This window comes from Mesoplodon densirostris (assembly GCF_025265405.1).
Source record: "Mesoplodon densirostris isolate mMesDen1 chromosome Y unlocalized genomic scaffold, mMesDen1 primary haplotype SUPER_Y_unloc_1, whole genome shotgun sequence".
NCBI classification, from domain to species: Eukaryota; Metazoa; Chordata; class Mammalia; order Artiodactyla; family Ziphiidae; genus Mesoplodon; species Mesoplodon densirostris.
The window spans coordinates 2,300,206-2,319,652 of NW_026778236.1; the positions used below are offsets into that span (position 1 = coordinate 2,300,206).

Genomic DNA, 19,447 nt, shown 5'->3' on the forward strand with positions numbered 1-19,447 from the left:
GCTTATTTTTTTGTTGTGTTTTGGAAAAGAAGCCTTGAACCCTGCAGGTAAAATAATTTACAGTTGCCTTCTAATCTAGTTTTTACATACAGGTTTTTGTAAGATATCTATAAAGAATGGAGCATTTGTTACGCCAGTGCTTGTTTGGCTTTGTGTTACAAGTTTCCTCTCTTTTAAGTAAGAAACGGCAAATATTTTCACTGCTATAGGGTACTTCAGTTGAGTTATAAACAGGAGTAATAGTTTTTGCTTATAATTTATTTTTTGCTATATGTATAAAGATATATTTTTCATTACTTACAGAAAAATGGCGGAAGCAGATCAGGCTGGGAAACTGTTCATAGGAGGCCTCCATGCTGACACCAATGAAAATTCTCTTGAAGTGGTATTTGGGAAATATGGTCACATTATGGAAGGTAATTTTTAGAACTTATATATATATATATATATATATATATACATATACACACATATATATATATATGTTCGAAGCAAAAGTGTATTAAACACACACCATTGAACAGCTAAGTTAAAGTGCTTTTTCTGTTTGTAACACATGAGCACTTTTTTTTAAAGTTTCTGTTTTTTATTAGGAAAGCACTGGGCAATGAGGGAAAGTGTACACCTTAGGGGCTCCTACTACTGAGAAGGGCAAAAAGCAGTGTTTCTTTCTTCACCCCAGCCACGCTTTGCAGCATGCTGGGTTTTACTTACCTGACCAGGGATCAAGCCCATGCACAGTGGCATGCAGCATGTGGATCTTAGTTGCCTGACGAGGGATCAGACCCGTGTCCCCTTCATTGGGAACGTGGAGTCTTATCCACTGGACCACCAGGGAAGTCCCAGGGCTTTTTAAACATACTGTCGTCATAGGACATGAAATGGGATGAGATATGCTAGCTGTAGAACGGTTGCAATTATTGACTCAATTTTTAAAATACTAGAAATGATATAAAATGGAAAGGGTTTTTTTGCTTTATTTGTTTTTGGTTTTTGTTTTGTTTTTAAGTAACTTCCGGGAGGCTGTTACTGCACTGTGTCCATAACATGAAATTAAGGAGGCCTTATGAGAAAGTGTCAAAGGATTGATTATTTTGAAAATATGAAACGTTCAATTTTATGTGAAATTTAAATTAAAAATATTTATGTATATTACAGTTACGTTGATGAAGAATCAGAAAAAAAACAAGTCTAGAGGCTTTGCTTTTATTACTTTTGAGAATCCTGCAGATGCAAAGGATGCTGTCCAAGATATGAATGGAAAAGTAAGAGACTTTAATAATATTTTGTGTTCTCCATTTATTACTATTTCAAGATTTTTTTTTCTAATTTTTTAAAGTAACATGATGCCATATAAGGCTTCACTCTCCATTTTGTCACATAAGTATTGGATTGTCCGGTTGGAAGGAGATTGACATTAACATGAGCTTTAACAATATATTTTAAACCTGTTTTAGCATTCAAATGTAAAAGTAAATGAGTTTTAGCCTGTAGAGCTCTCCCCAATATCCCGTACTGTTATTTTTAAGTCTCGACTTTTTTGTACTTCAGAGTCAGTCTTCCTTGTGTCACTGTTACAAATAATCACTTGTCCCTTACAACTGTACTTTTAATTGCATATTTGCTCAAAGAATTTTTTTATATTGTAGGTAGTATTTTTCCCATTTTATATTGCAGGTCATATCTTTTTATATTCATCATCCTGTGAATTGTTCATTGTTAAAAGTACTTCCAGCGCATCTCAGTTCTCATAGTGTGGAACACATACATTAATTCCCTTTGTCCTATAGCTTGGTTTCTGGTATGCTGCAGGCACTTGGCACATGTTGACCCTTTTACTTTACTTTCATATTTTAAGGTATGGTAGTACCTAAAAGTTGATCTTGACTCATGCATGATTTTATTTTGGGTGCAGAGGTAAATTTGTGTCATGAAGGATAGTAGACCCCCATTATCTGTTTGTTTTCAAGCACAAGAACGTGTAGTCTGTATAGACATTATTCTTCAATTCTTTATTCAACAGATATTTTATTGCCAGGCATTGCTTTAGCAATTGATTAATGGTTGTGGGGAATACAAAATACCTATTTTCTTGGACACTTGTGTTCTAGGGTGAACGATGAGAAACGTACAAGTAAAACTAAATACAATTTCATATGCAAAAATATTAAGGAAAATAAAGTAGGTAATTTCATTAGAGTTTAAGGGGAGTGGATTTCTATACATATACATCTAAGAATGTTAAATCCTGAATGTTGGGAGGGAGGCAGCCATTCATAAGTGTATGGGAAATAGTTTGGACCCAGAAACAGAAAAGGAGGCCCTAACATGGGAGCACATGGCTGTTGAGGCTGTTTGTATTGGGCCAGGGCCCATCCATATCCACCAGAAGTCTTAGTAGGAATTCAGCATTTAAAATCGTTTTCCAAGGATAACATGAAACAGCTAGAGTGTTTTACTTAGAGCAATTATATTATGATTTAAATTATGTTATCAAAAATCACATTGGCATCTATAGAAGGTTAATGTAGGAAGTTGTTGGGAGATTAAGAAGTGTAAGCATTTCTGAAACATAAGAATATGAAGTACCATTATAAGAAGTTACTCTTGGGGGACATGTTCAAACAACTGAATAAGGCAAGAAATGTTAAGGACCAAATAAGTGCTCTATTTAAAAAAAAAATCAAAGAAATTATTAGAAGTAAATACAGAAGAACAATCATGTTGGAAAATTTTCTTTCCCTTAATATTTAATAAATGGTAAAAACAATTAGAGTAGGAATAACCATTTTGAATAAATAACTGAATAATTTTATTTTTTAAATGACACGCATACTTTTATATACCCTTGGGACACTGAAAACTTTGAATGGTAGAAGTAGAGAAAGGAAGTGAGTTTAGTTCTCCATTATAGAAAATAAAAGGGTATATTCTCTCATGATAAGTGAGAGGTATTAATCTTCTTTTAATACCAGAGGACATTTCAGGGAGCTCTAATTGCCAATACGTACACTTTGTGTTGGATGACTTAATGAAAGGCAGTTACTAATTAAGTCTCATTTATCTGGCATGGTGAAGGACACCATCATTTCAGAAGAAAATGTTTGCTTTGGGGAAAAAATATTGATCTTGAACTAGAGCAGTAGGAAATAAATTTGATGCGATGTTATTAATGTTATACTTAATCTGTTTAGTCTTTGGATGGAAAGGCAATTAAGGTAGAGCAAGCCAACAAACCATCTTTTGAAAGCGGTGGTACACAGAGACCACAACCTCCTGCAAGAAACAGGGGCCATCTGAGAAATCCGAGACATGGAAGAGGAAGAATTCGAAGAGGAGGAAATGGAAGAGGAGGAAATGGAAGAGGAGGAAGTGGGAGCGCAAGAGAGCATCCCTCCCCTGGAGGACACCTGGGTAATGTTTTCAAATACAAGGCTGCAACCATAGGACCGAAAAATAGTAGGTTTAACTGTATAGAAACCTCTCAGTTTTTATTCCATCCTTTATGAGCAAAGTAGTGTGTAAGTACTATCAGATGATGAATCACATTGATAGTCAGAAGTATTTCTAAGTGGTGAAGAATTATTGTAGGTATAAAATGACTTAACTAGGTAATGTGCAAAAAGTTAATCACCGTACAGGGGAATAGCATAAATTTTAAAGTAAATTCAGTCTCTTTTACCATTATTACTAATTGCCTCTTTTCTTCGAGAATTTTTCTACAGAGTTTCCTACTGTCGATCATATATTAGAATTTTTCACTTTAGGACCAATATCTTGATATGAGTTTAAATCAATGATTCATTCATAATCTATTAAAAATACATTGGTTAATTTTATTCTGAGAGTAGCCTTATTGCATCATAAACATCCTAGAGAATCTTGAAAACTCCACAACAGAAAATAAAAGTCACTCAGAATATCCACAATTCAGGGCTAAACACTTCATATTTTAGGTTTCACCTTGCAGTATTTGTCTTAAGTATATGTGTTCAGACATCTAAGCAAATCTCCATTGTCATTTTGATATGAGGCTTTTCTACCTGGGTCTCTGGTATGCATTTGGGAAAATACCTGAGGGAAATAAATAGAGCTTTAGATTCTAAAAGGTGTCTTTGATCCAGGAAAAGAGTAAAAAGCTCTGCTTCAGACATATGTATGTTTTCTTTGTGTGTGTGTATTAGAGGAGAAAGTCGTTGAAAATGCCTTTTTTTGGATTTTTTCAGAGAAGTTTTCTACTTAGTAAGAAAAGGAGGAAAAGCACTTTGCATTTCAAAAACTTGCATATATTTAACAACCTTTGCTTCATCTATTAACCATAACCAGTCTTCAGAAATAAAACATTTAGTTTCTTTTTGTGATAATTACATGTGTGAATTTTAGGAAATGTTTTTGGAAAGTTCAGTTAAAGGGTAACCCATTTTAAGAAAACACAGTTTTGCTCTTTTCCCACTATCTTGACCTTGAGAAAAGTTGACCAGTTCATATTCTGCCATGTGTAAGAATACTCATTTTTTTCTTGCCTGTGGCAATACAGGGGAATTGGAATATACCTAAACATCTTTCTGGTTAGAAAGGTAACACATAAATTTTCAGTATTTAGTGTGCATTTCTTAAATACTATTAAAATTGAACAGAACGTAGCCCTTTTCACTGAGAAATTAACATTAAGAGTTGATCTGTGAATAACACAGGCTTGAACTGTTGATCAACTTACAAGCAGATTTTTTTTTTCAATAACTACATATAAGATCACTACATGATCCAAGGTTGGTTGAATCCATGGATGCAGAACTAGGGATACTGGACCAAGTGTAAAGTTATAAGCAGATATTCTCCTGCAAAGGGAGTTATTTGTATGTATATACTTAACTTTTAGGTAATGCATTTTTTATTCATCTTTTTTTATTTTTAATGTTTTGATTTATACCTAGGATGTTGTGTTTTTCAAAAGCTTCCTTGACACCAGAATTATATAACTAATAACTTATCATCTTCCTCCTAACATGATGAAAAATTCAGTTTTACATTTAATTTATCCAGGTTTTCCTGTACTCTCTCTCTTCTCCCCAAACCGCTTTCATACCAGTGGTTCTTTAGTTTTTTCCTAGATTTTCAAAACTGACTTTTACGGTAAGTCTTTGAACTCTACTAACTTATGTGTCATATGAGGAAACAATCATATTGGTTTAGACAGATAGGAAAGCTGAAGACTGGAGTAATTGTTGAGTGAAAATTTATAACAATAAGTGAAACTTGCCCAATGAAAAAATGTTGATTCTACTTAACTAAAAAGATTTCATTTAAACACAGGTCATGGTGGGCATACTCCTAGTCCCAACGCGAGTTTTTCCAGGGGAGCCTTTCCAGTTAAAAGAGGACCATCTTCGAGAAGTGGAGGTCCTCCTCCTAAGAGATGTGCTCAGAGACGAAGCAGCAGTGGGGTGGGAAGACAAGGTAAATGCTATATAATGCAGAGAGAGTTGTTTCTGATTAATGAAAGTGAGCTATTTTTAAACAGAATGTTTAAGCAGAATGGAAAGTGAGAAGTATATGAACATGTTAACCAATCACTAATTTATTTATTGATTTGTGGTTGGGAAATAATTTTTCAGTTTTTGATTATAGATGTAATAGGTGATTAGCACTGCTGTGGGGAAAACATTGCTTGTAAGTCCATGTTTGCTATAGAATTCCTCTTAATTTAAGTTGCTGCTAACACTTTTTGGTTAGTAGGCTTCTTCATCACATAGTTTCAGTATCAGAATTTTCATGAAAACTATGTCCTGTGAGAGAATGTTCTGGTCTGTAGACTAGTTTAGCTATGTATATTGGCTACCTGGTTTTATTAATTATTATAAACAATAATTGAAACTTGCCATATGAACTGTAGTTTGTGCTCTTAACATTTTTGGAACTGTTTTCTGATCCTTAATATGGTACAGACTTGAAACAGCCATTATCAAATTGCCATTTTACCTGTAGAATATGAATGAAGCCAAATGTAGCACGATATTGACTTCAAAATACAACAGAAGCTAAGAAACCTACCCTTTCCATTATTAGATGGTTAGCCTAGGGAACAAACAAGAGAAGAGAACAAACAAGGTCCTAGTGAGCTCCAGGAGTGAGGAATAAGAATTAACACATGAAGAGAATGTTATTTATGGGAGATAGTTTCATATTTTGGAAGCGGTACAGTGTTTTTCAAATGAGCCCTTTATTGCTAATAAACAAGAGAAGTCACTACTGCTATCATCATACAAGGTCAATAATTAAGGTTGTACACTTAAAGGAGAGAGCCAACCACTTGGTGATTGAATATGTGACAGTAGTTACCAAAAATTAATGTTTTGCTCCAAGTTTGAGAAGTGTTCCCTACTGCTGGTAATTTAAAGGTTATGCCAAATGTATGGGGAACGGGAGATGTCAGAAAATACAATGTTCAGTGGTAACATTGAAAGGGAAACGAAAATGTGCGTAAATGGAATTTTAGAAGGAGTAGTTTTTTTAAATGATTTTGGAGAGTGGAAGGATATCAGACTTTGGGATTTTTCTTTGAAACATTACTGTCAATTTTGAGATACTTACATAAGCATTCTTAAATTAAAGGTTCAGTATCACATGGAAGAGAAAATTATGGAGGTCCTCCTCATAGAGAGCCAGTCTCTTTTCAGAGAGTTGGCTATATGTCACAAAGAGATGGTGGTTATGCTACTAGAGACAGGTAAGAGAAAACACAGTATATGAATTAAGTCATGGTTAATTTTGTTGTTCTTGTTGAAATTTACCTAACACAAAATTGAACCTTTAAAAGTGAACAAGTCAGTAACATTTAGTACACTTAACAGTGTTATGCAACCACCAGCTCTGTTCAGTTCCAAAACATTTCATTACCCCAAAATAAAATTAATAAGCAGTCACTCCCATTTTCTCCCCCCTTGTCCCTGGTAGGTACCCACCTGTGTCCTTATCTATGAATTTATCTAATCCTGAATATACCATACTAATGGAAGCAAACAATATGTGACCTTTATTATCCAGCTTTCCCTTAGCATAAATGTTTTCAAAGATCATTCATGCTCTAGCATGAATCAGTACTTCAGACCTTGTTTTTTTTTTTTTTGGCTGACTAAATATTCCATTTTATGTGCGATTAACATGGTTTGTTTATCCATCTGTGTGATTTATTCCCATCATGGTGCTGTCATGAATACTCCTGTACAAGCATTTGGGTACCTGTTTTCAATTCTTTTTGAGTGTATATATACTTAGGAGTGGAATTCCTGGGACATATAGTAATTCTTTAATTTTTTAAGGAACTGCTGATCTGTTCCATAGAGCCGGTACTATTTTACAATTCTGCCACGCACATATACTTGATTTGTTTCTCTGCATCTGCACCAACACGTGATATATTAAGTTTCTTTATTTTTAATTATAGCCAGTCTGAGAGGTGCAAAGTAGATATTCCATTTTGGTTTTGAATTTCATTTCTCTAATAAATATGTTGAGCAGGTTTTCAGGTCCTTGTTGCTCATTGTATATCTTCTTTGAACAAAAGTATATTCAAGTCCTTTGCCCGTTTAAAATTTTTTGTCTTTTTGCTGTCTGAATTCTTTATATATTCTGGATATGATAAGTTGCCTTTAAAACTTTATCTGCTTTATTTAAGTTATTCACGGAGAAATTATCCAAGCTTCCGAGCCAGGAAGGATTATATTCCGCCATGTAGAGTCTATGCACACGGTTATTATGGACATTCAAGTTCTCGGATTGATCATCCCTCTAGAGGATATAGGTAATATAAAATTTTGTGTTTATATCAAATAAAAACATTCTTTTAAATTATGTGACCGTGACACATAATTTAAATTGATGACATAATTTATATCATTCTTTTAAATTTAGTGATCGTGATGGCTATGGTGGAAATCCTGATACAGATTATTCTGCATATCGAAGTGGAAGCTCTTACAGGGATTCATATGGGAGTTACGGTAAGAGTCCAGTTACAACTTGTAAATCATAGAATTAGACTTAACCAGATCGTTGTTTACTCTACTTTTACTTCAGTTCCTTAAAGGTAAAACTATGATTAGCATAGCCTTTTTTATAAGTTAAAGACCTTTGAATTGTTTTGTTAATAGCTCACTTAAAATAAAATGCTATGAAGGGTAAATGGGCAGTCTCATCTTTTTTTCTCATTACCGAAAAACTATTTTAACATTAGTATTATTATTTTATTTATTTATTTTTTTGCAGCACATGGGCCTCTCAGCGTTGTGCCCTCTCCCATTGCAGAGCACAGGCTCCTCACGCGCAGGCCCAGCGGCCGTGGCCCATGGTCCCAACCGCTCCCTGGCATGTGGGATCCTCCCGGACCGGGGCACGAACCCGTGTCCCCTGCATCGGCAGGCGGACTGTCAACTACTGCGCCACCAGGGAAGCCCCACTAAATCTTGTTAAACGTTGCCACTCTACTGATTATTTAAAAATTCTAAAATATTGGCTTTTATTGTCAAACTCCTTAGGCTGAAAAATATTGCTCTCTCTTTTAAATAAATATGAAAGCCCTTCACCCTTGCTACATAGTTTATATTTTCATAGCAGTGACAGATAAAGCTTATCTTTTCCAATATTTAGCACTTTGAGTCATGTTATATGATACCAGAAAAATTTGTAATGTTTAAAGTTTGTTTATCAATCATTAACTTCCCAGTTGACTACCGTGTTGCACCAGCAGCACGAAGGGTCCCGCTGACATATGGAGGAATCAGTTGCTGTGATAGCAATACGAGAGATGTATATGGAGGAGGTCCGGAAGGTTACTCAAGCAGCCAAAGCAATACTTATTCAAGTGGTTGTGAGCGTGGAAGACAGGAACAATGAGGGTTTCCACCCTCTGTGAATAGGGAGTACCTTGCTCCCTGTGACTCTCATACAGTAGCTCAGGTTGTGGGGCATCCAGATGAGGTTATGTGGGAAGCCAATCTGAAAGAGAGGGCCGAAGCAGATATTAAAAATAACACTCAGTTATGTACCAAATGTTCTTTACAAAGGAAAAGTTTAAGTTCTTTTCTTTAATTGATGCTTGAATACCACTAAAAGAAAAACGTTGGTTTGCGGGGACGAGGCATATATTACCTTTTCCTCTATGAATTTTCAGACAAAGTGAAAACATGGAATTATTCAAAGTACTTGCATAGTTGTTAATATTAATTGAAATATAGAATTTGTGTTTAAAATGTTCAAAATTTTCAGAATAAAAAAATCAGAATTTTCTTGAAACCTATGTCCTGTGAGAGAATGTTCTGGTCTGTAGACTAGTTTAGCTATGTATATTGGCTACCTGTTTTTTTATTTAATTATTATAAACAATAATTGAAACTTGCCATATGAACTGTAGTTTGTGCTCTTAACTTTTTTAGCACTGTTTTCTGATCCTTAATATGGTACAGACTTGAAACAGCCATTATCAAATTGCCATTTTACGTGTAGAATATGAATGAAGCCAAATGTCCCACGATATTGACTTCAAAACACAACAGAAGCTAAGAAGCCTACCCTTTCCATTATTAGATGGTTAGCCTAGTGAACAAACAAGAGAAGAGAACAAACAAGGTCCTAGTGACCTCCAGGAGTGAGGAATAAGAATTAACACATGAAGAGAACGATATTTATGGGAGATAGTTTCATATTTTGGAAGCGGTACAGTGTTTATCAAATGAGCCCTTTATTGCTAATAAACAAGAGAAGTCACTACTGCTATCATCATACAAGGTCAATAATTAAGGTTGTACACTTAAAGGAGAGAGCCAACCACTTGGTGGTTGAATATGTGACAGTAGTTACCAAAAATTAATGTTTTGTTCCAAGTTTGAGAAGTGTTCCCTACTGCTGGTAATTTAAAGGTTATGCCAAATGTATGGGGAACAGGAGATGTCAGAAAATACAATGTTCAGTGGTAACATTGAAAGGGAAACGAAAATGTGCATAAATGGAATTTTAGAAGGAGTAGTTTTTTTAAATGATTTTGGAGAGTGGAAGGATATCAGACTTTGGGATTTTTCTTTGAAACATTACTGTCAATTTTGAGATACTTACATAAGCATTCTTAAATTAAAGGTTCAGTATCACATGGAAGAGAAAATTATGGAGGTCCTCCTCGTAGAGAGCCAGTCTCTTTTCAGAGAGTTGGCTATATGTCACAAAGAGATGGTGGTTATGCTACTAGAGACAGGTAAGAGAAAACACAGTATATGAATTAAGTCATGGTTAATTTTGTTGTTCTTGTTGAAATTTACCTAACACAAAATTGAACCTTTAAAAGTGAACAAGTCAGTAACATTTAGTACACTTAACAGTGTTATGCAACCACCAGCTCTGTTCAGTTCCAAAACATTTCATTACCCCAAAATAAAATTAGTAAGCAGTCACTCCCATTTTCTCCCCGCTTGTCCCTGGTAGGTACCCACCTGTGTCCTTATCTATGAATTTATCTAATCCTGAATATACCATACTAATGGAAGCAAACAATATGTGACCTTTATTATCCAGCTTTCCCTTAGCATAAATGTTTTCAAAGATCATTCATGCTCTAGCATGAATCAGTACTTCAGACCTTGTTTTTTTTTTTGGCTGACTAAATATTCCATTTTATGTGCGATTAACATGGTTTCTTTATCCATCTGTGTGAGTTATTCCCATCATTGTGCTGTCATGAATACTCCTGTACAAGCATTTGGGTACCTGTTTTCAATTCTTTTTGAGTGTATATATACTTAGGAGTGGAATTCCTGGGACATATAGTAATTCTTTAATTTTTTAAGGAACTGCTGATCTGTTCCACAGAGCCGGTAGTATTTTACATTTCTGCCACGCACATATACTTGATTTGTTTCTCTGCATCTGCACCAACACTTGATATATTCAGTTTGTTTATTTTTAATTATAGCCAGTCTGAGAGGTGCAAAGTAGATATTCCATTTTGGTTTTGAATTTCATTTCCCTAATAAATATGTTGAGCATCTTTTCATGTCCTTGTTGGTCATTGTATATCTTCTTTGAACAAAAGTATATTCAAGTCCTTTGCCCGTTTAAAATTTTTTGTCTTTTTGCTGTCTGAATTCTTTATATATTCTGGATATGATAAGTTGCCTTTAAAACTTTATCTGCTTTATTTAAGTTATTCACGGAGAAATTATCCAAGCTTCCGAGCCAGGAAGGATTATATTCCGCCACGTAGAGTCTATGCACACGGTTATTATGGACATTCAAGTTCTCGGATTGATCATCCCTCTAGAGGATACAGGTAATATAAAATTTTGTGTTTATATCAAATAAAAACATTCTTTTAAATTATGTGACCGTGACACATAATTTAAATTGATGACATAATTTATATCATTCTTTTAAATTTAGTGATCGTGATGGCTATGGTGGAAATCCTGATACAGATTATTCTGCATATCGAAGTGGAAGCTCTTACAGGGATTCATATGGGCGTTACGGTAAGAGTCCAGTTACAACTTGTAAATCATAGAATTAGACTTAACCAGATCGTTGTTTACTCTACATTTACTTCAGTTTCTTAAAGGTAAAACTATGATTAGCATAGCCTTTTTTGTAAGTTAAAGACATTTGAATTGTTTTGTTAATAGCTCATTTAAAATAAAATGCTATGAAGGGTAAATGGGCCGTCTCATCTTTTTTTCTCATTACCGAAAAATTATTTTAACATTAGTATTCTTATTTTATTTATTTATTTATTTTCAGCATACGGGCCTCTCACCCTTGTGCCCTCTCCTATTGCGGAGCACAGGCTCCTGACGCGCAGGCCCAGTGGACGTGGCCCATGGTCCCAACCGCTCCCTGGCATGTGGGATCCTCCCGGACCGGGTCACGAACCCGTGTCCCCTGCATCGGCAGGCGGACTGTCAACTACTGCACCACCAGGGAAGCCCCACTAAATCTTGTTATACGTTGCCACTCTACTGATTATTTAAAAATGCTAAAATAGGGGCTTTTACTTTTAAAGAAACTACTTAGGCTGAAAAATATTGCTCGCTCTTTTAAATAAATGTGAAAGCTCTGCACCATTGCTACATACTTTATATTTTCATAGCAGAGACAGATAAAGCTTATCTTTTCAAATATTTAGCACTTTAAGTCATGTTATATGATACCAGAAAAATTTGTAATGTGTAAAGTTTGTTTATCAATCATTAACTTTCCTGTTGACTCCCGTGTTACACCAGCAGCACGAAGGGTCCCGCTGACACAACGCTGGAAGCAGTTGCTGTGAGAGCAATACGAGAGATGGATATGGAGGAGGTCCGGAAGGTTTCTCAAGCATCCAAAGTAATACTTATTCAAGTGGTCGTGAGCGTGGAAGACAGGAACAACGAGGGTTTCCACCCTCCGTGAATAGGGAGTACCTTGCTCCCTGTGACTCTCATACAGTAGCTCAGGTTGTGGGGCTTCCAGACGAGGTTATGCGGGAAGCCAAACTGAAAGAGAGGGCCGAAGCAGATATTAAAATAACACTCAGTTATGTACCAAATGTTCCTTACAAAGGAAAACTTTAAGTTGTTTTCTTTAATTGATGCTTGAATACTAGTAAAAGAAAAATGTTGGTTTGCGGGAAAGAGGCATATATTAAGTTTTCCTCTATGGATTTTCAGGCAAAGTGAAAACTTGGAATTATTCAAGGTACTTGCATATTTGTTAATATTAATTGAAACGTAGAATTTGTGTTTAAAATGTTCAAAATTTTCAGAGTAATAAAGTTTCATGAAATACGTCTTGTTAATTATACTGCTGAGTTAAACAAGCATAAAACTTTTGTTTGGAGGTTGAATAGTGCTGTTTGCCTAAACTTTTCCTTTGTACATGTATGTATTCAAAATTAAGCAATCTGTTATTTCTCCATCGCAAGCTGTGACTGCTTTCCAGTTAAGCTAAAGAAATTATAAGTTCCTCTTTGAAAGCTTAAACATATAAAAGGTTTGAGAAGTCTCCAAAAAGGCTGAGAAACAATGCTTGCATTATTAGTGAAATTCTATATGTCTTTATCCCTTTAAAGCAATAGTATAAATGAAAGGAAAATTTAGACATGTGACTGTAAAGAGTTAAGAAATCTTGAGGTTAAGTATCTATTTTCTGATCCATATTCAAGTGGCAGATGACCAACGTGGGAATAATGGTTATAAAACCAATTTTCCACTAATTGTAAATGGAACCAGTTAACTTTTCTGAGTATATATCTTAGTGAATGTTAGTACCCCTAGATTTTAAAACATTGGGAAACATTTTAAGTAATACTGATTTCAACTTTATTTTGGTGTGCTTGATGTAACACAAAGGGTTTCGTAATATACTCATAAGTATAGAGTTATCTGGAGGGTTAAGGGTTTTTTGTCAGTGACCTCAGGTGACATTTAATTAGTAATGCTTAAAATTTGGGAAGAAACTTGAGTGTAAAAACTTTAAGCCAAATTGGAATCTGCAAAACTAGTACAGAAATCTGCAATATCCTTTTAAGGGAACAGCAAAAATGAAGTTAAGGGGAAGGAGAGTATTATTTGAGCCAAACTGAGGATTATAACTCAGGAGACAGACTCAGAAAGTTCTGAGGACTGTTCTACCTGTTAGAAGTCAAAGGCATGGTTACATCCATTTTGAAGAGAAAGGACAGTATATCACATCAAAGTGACATACAGATATTTTACATGAAGATCAGCAGGGATACGTAGTCTGGGTAAGCAGGTACAAAGTGAGCAGCAAGTCAACATGATCCCAGTACAGAGCTGGGAAAGAACAGTATTCTTTTTAAGAAGTTGCAGCATAAGTGTCAGAGGAAGGTAAAATAATTGACCTTTATGATCAGGAAGGCAATCTGTCTTTGAGGAACTCTGGTTAATGTGTAGTGCAGATATTAGGGAGGGAGCGAGGATGTCTCAATGACCACAGCATTTTATGTTTAATTTTTCTTGGCTGGCCTTAAAGTACTGTATTTCATAAAATCCTACGGGGCATGAAAGGCTTGCTTTTAGTATCTAACATATCAGATTGATGAATCAAATCCTTAAAAGGAAGGGTAAAGCAAACGAAGTTTCGAACCCAAAACTGAACCGATTACTTTTTCCTGAGTACATGTTCATGAAAAACCCATAAAACTCTTAAGTGTTTAACAGTTGGGTGATCTTCAAAATACAGGGATACTGTGGGTTTGGTTCCAGAACAGTAAAGCAAGTCATGGTTTTTCTCAATTTCACGGCTTCTTATGTAACCCAGTCTTTCCTATTAACAGAAAACATGTATTTCTCCACTAGTTTTTAAGAGAACTGTGTTTGTTCCTTTCTTCCTCATGTGTAAATTCTCATTGGGTTCCCAGTGAATTGAAGGTGCTTGCTCTTCATGCCAAGAGTTGGGCATGAGACAGGCGGTTAAGCAAGTAAAGTGAGGATTTATTTAAGCAAGAATATGCCCTCAGGGAGAGCAGGCAGTTAGGTGAGGAGCTGCTGCCCTGGGTTCCACTGGCAAGCCGGTTATGAGGGGCATACAGAGGAAGGGGTGGCATACTCATTGGGGAAGCAGGAGTTTGGGGGTCACATTCCCTGCTTCTTTGCAGCTCCAGAAGGGATTTTTGTCCTTATTTAGCTTAGTCAGAAGTGTCATGGCCTCACTGCATGGTGTGTGCTGCTTGTCTGCAAGGCTAATTTTATTGTAAGGAGAGCATAATGAGCAACAGGTTACATTTGGAAGTAGGAGAGTCCTGTCTTTCCTCATCTCTCTTTGTCTGCCTTCAGGACACTTACCACCGAAAATGTGCAGTTTCCTGTCAGTCTGGGGGTCCTTGTTTTTCTTTGTCTGCCCATGGACCTCTGCTCTTTACCAGGTGCTTGATTTCCTGCCACCTGGCCCCTCTTCCATTACTCTGCTCATATCTAGCTACTCGCCTGCTGTAGCAATTACAGTAATCTTAACCTCACAGTCCTTTAATTGCATGGCAGTCACTGAAAAACATGCTTAACATCCAGATTTAATTTTGTTCATGAATGAGTGATATCCAAACCTCTGTAAGATGATTTTCTCAGACACCATCTGAGATTTAATATCAATTGTTTTTCCTCTCGTGTTTCTTTCCTGTCAAGCAGAGGACTAAAATATTAAACAATCATTATTGAAATACTAACAATTCTTTGATTTCCTACTATATACTGAACTTGTCCCTTCCAGTAGACTTGCTTGGAAGCTGCCGGTTGGCCTACATATTAGGTAGAAACCATAAAACCCCTAAATTAGGGAACAGTTATAACTTTGCCCGATTTAAAGATCAGCTTTTGTATAATTCATAGAGTTGTTATCTATCTAGACTATGGAAAGTGTCCCAAGAAATACTAACTGATCACCATCAACTGATCAACTGGTGTTTACATGAACACATTTCATTGCATAGTTTTCTCAAGTGCTCAATAATGGTTAATATACGATTAAGACACTACCAATGCAAAGCATTAACACCACAGGTCTGGGCTTCCCTAGTGGCCCAGTGGTTGAGAGTCCGGCTGCCGATGCAGGGGACACGGGTTTGTGCCCCGGTCCGGGAGGATCCCACATGCCGCGGAGCGGCTGGCCCCGTGAGCCATAGCCTCTGAGCCTGCGCGTCCGGAGCCTGTGCTTCGCAACGGGAGGGGCCCCAGCGGTGAGAGGCCGGCATACCGCAACAACAACAACAAAAAAAACAGTTTCATGATTTTGACCAGTCTCTAAAAAAGGCAGAATTACAAATTAACCTCAGGCTCCCACTTCATATAAAAGTAATTACAATATTTTCACACTTTTGTTTTGAACCCTGAATTATGTTTTCAGCTCAATGTGCTCAGTACGTCATTTAACCTCACAATAACCCTATCTGATAATTCTTTATCATCTTGTTTTTGTAGACTAGGTAAATTTAAGAGTGTAGGTAGCTTACCCAGTTTCATATAACTACTAAATTTTGAAGTTTAGATTATTTTCTGTCTGCCTGACTTCGTATCATATGAAATCACCAGATGCATTATGTCTTCTAGACATTCATCTTTCTGTTTCAGATTATTTTAACAGTTCCACTAAAAAAATTAAGTAAGTAGCATATCTGCATAGCAAGCAGAATGCTTCATGATCTGGTCCTCCCCCTTTTACGTCTATCAAGAAATCCCTGAACTCTCCCTACTGATTACCTGGAGCTTCACGTTATTACCCCAAAATGCCTTTTCCTTTTTTTTTTTTTTTTACGGTACGCGGGCATCTCACCGTTGTGGCCTCTCCCGTTGTGGAGCACAAGCTCCGGACGGGCAGGCTCAGCGGCCATGGCTCAGGGGCCCAGCAGGTCAGGGGCATGTGGGATCCTCCCGGACCGGGGCACGAACCCGTGTCCCCTGTATCGGCAGGCGGACTCTCAACCACTGCGCCACCTGGGAAGCCCTTCTCCTTTATATTGATTAAATTAAAGCAACTGGGAAAAGTATGCAGTAAAAAGTAGAGAACACATTCTGCTGTTGCAGTTTTCTTTAGAGTTTCTCCCGCGAGTTCTCCCTCGAGATTCTCTCGCGAGTTTCTCTGTTCACCCCTCCCCCACCTCCACATCTTCCATCTTCCCTACCTCCCCTGCGGCTCATCCCTTCCCCCACCCACCGCTACATCTGGTTCCTTAGCCTCTTTCTAGAAGTAGAGCGCTTGCTCTCGAGCCTTAGTTTAGTTAACGGTCGTCTGAAGAGACGCGGAAGGAGGACTTCTGAAGAGGAGGACAAAATAAGGTAAGAAATTCGGCATTTTAGGGAGGAGAGAATAATTTATACCTCAGGAGAAAGAGTTGACACCTATATGTTCTCCTGTTACCAGAGAAAGCGTGGTAATTCAGATTTTGATTTTTCTCTCAGGCTTTTACTGTAAGAGATAAGAGCCGAGTAAGTGGTGTTTGTATAAATATGTCTGAATAGACAGTGTCTCGAGAAGTCTATCAGTTGTTCTTGAACAGTACGTTTAATGTTTGTTCTCCTGGAGAATCAGTTGCCAAGGCAGCGATGAAAAGGCAGTGAAGTTCCTGGAATTTGTCCGTGAATTGAGAAGTTGGGGGTGGGGGTGGAGCTAGGTTTGAAATGCTGCGGGAGGGAATATTGAGTAGATAACTTAACTGTGATTAGCGGCGTACCCTCTTTGCTGTTGACTCTCACTTGCGGGTAGTGGAGCGTATGCCGGGCGCCAGTTTGTTCCGCTTGCACTTTTGTTTTTTGCGGTATGCGGGCCTCTCACTGCTGTGGCCCCTCCCACCGCGGAGCACGGGCTCGGTACCCAGAGGCTCCAGACGCGCAGGCCCAGCGGCCATGGCCCACGGGCCCAGCCGCTCCGCGGCATATGGGATCCTCCCAGACCGGGGCACGAACCCGTATCCCCTGCATCGGCAGGCGGACTCTCAACCACTGCGCCACCAGGGAGGCCCTCTCCACTAGTTTTTAAGAGAACTGTGTTTGTTCCTTTCTTCCTCATGTGTAAATTCTCATTGTGTTCCCAGTGAATTGAAGGTGCTTGCTCTTCATGCCAAGAGTTGGGCATGAGACAGGCGGTTAAGCAAGTAAAGTGAGGATTTATTTAAGCAAGAATATGCCCTCAGGGAGAGCAGGCAGTTAGGTGAGGAGCTGCTGCCCTGGGTTCCACTGGCAAGCCGGTTATGAGGGGCATACAGAGGAAGGGGTGGCATACTCATTGGGGAAGCAGGAGTTTGGGGGTCACATTCCCTGCTTCTTTGCAGCTCCAGAAGGGATTTTTGTCCTTATTTAGCTTAGTCAGAAGTGTCATGGCCTCACTGCATGGTGTGTGCTGCTTGTCTGCAAGGCTAATTTTATTGTAAGGAGAGCATAATGAGCAACAGGTTACATTTGGAAGTAGGAGAGTCCTGTCTTTCCTCATCTCTCTTTGTCTGCCTTCAGGACACTTACCACCGAAAATGTGCAGTTTCCTGTCAGTCTGGGGGTCCTTGTTTTTCTTTGTCTGCCCATGGACCTCTGCTCTTTACCAGGTGCTTGATTTCCTGCCACCTGGCCCCTCTTCCATTACTCTGCTCATATCTAGCTACTCGCCTGCTGTAGCAATTACAGTAATCTTAACCTCACAGTCCTTTAATTGCATGGCAGTCACTGAAAAACATGCTTAACATCCAGATTTAATTTTGTTCATGAATGAGTGATATCCAAACCTCTGTAAGATGATTTTCTCAGACACCATCTGAGATTTCATATCAATTGTTTTTCCTCTCGTGTTTCTTTCCTGTCAAGCAGAGGACTAAAATATTAAACAATCATTATTGAAATACTAACAATTCTTTGATTTCCTACTATATACTGAACTTGTCCCTTCCAGTAGACTTGCTTGGAAGCTGCCGGTTGGCCTACATATTAGGTAGAAACCATAAAACCCCTAAATTAGGGAACAGTTATAACTTTGCCCGATTTAAAGATCAGCTTTTGTATAATTCATAGAGTTGTTATCTATCTAGACTATGGAAAGTGTCCCAAGAAATACTAACTGATCACCATCAACTGATCAACTGGTGTTTACATGAACACATTTCATTGCATAGTTTTCTCAAGTGCTCAATAATGGTTAATATACGATTAAGACACTACCAATGCAAAGCATTAACACCACAGGTCTGGGCTTCCCTAGTGGCCCAGTGGTTGAGAGTCCGGCTGCCGATGCAGGGGACACGGGTTCGTGCCCCGGTCCGGGAGGATCCCACATGCCGCGGAGCGGCTGGCCCCGTGAGCCATAGCCTCTGAGCCTGCGCGTCCGGAGCCTGTGCTTCGCAACGGGAGGGGCCCCAGCGGTGAGAGGCCGGCATACCGCAACAACAACAACAAAAAAAACAGTTTCATGATTTTGACCAGTCTCTAAAAAAGGCAGAATTACAAATTAACCTCAGGCTCCCACTTCATATAAAAGTAATTACAATATTTTCACACTTTTGTTTTGAACCCTGAATTATGTTTTCAGCTCAATGTGCTCAGTACGTCATTTAACCTCACAATAACCCTATCTGATAATTCTTTATCATCTTGTTTTTGTAGACTAGGTAAATTTAAGAGTGTAGGTAGCTTACCCAGTTTCATATAACTACTAAATTTTGAAGTTTAGATTATTTTCTGTCTGCCTGACTTCGTATCATATGAAATCACCAGATGCATTATGTCTTCTAGACATTCATCTTTCTGTTTCAGATTATTTTAACAGTTCCACTAAAAAAATTAAGTAAGTAGCATATCTGCATAGCAAGCAGAATGCTTCATGATCTGGTCCTCCCCATTTTACGTCTATCAAGAAATCCCTGAACTCTCCCTACTGATTACCTGGAGCTTCACGTTATTACCCCAAAATGCCTTTTCCTTTTTTTTTTTTTTTTACG

At 37.7% G+C, this 19,447-nt stretch overlaps 1 pseudogene; it reads left to right on the top strand.

Annotated features, from left to right (window-relative positions):
• Positions 1-307: 307 nt before the first annotated feature.
• LOC132482964 (RNA-binding motif protein, X chromosome-like) lies at positions 308-9,023 on the top strand (annotated as a pseudogene).
• The last annotated feature ends 10,424 nt before the right edge of the window (positions 9,024-19,447 follow it).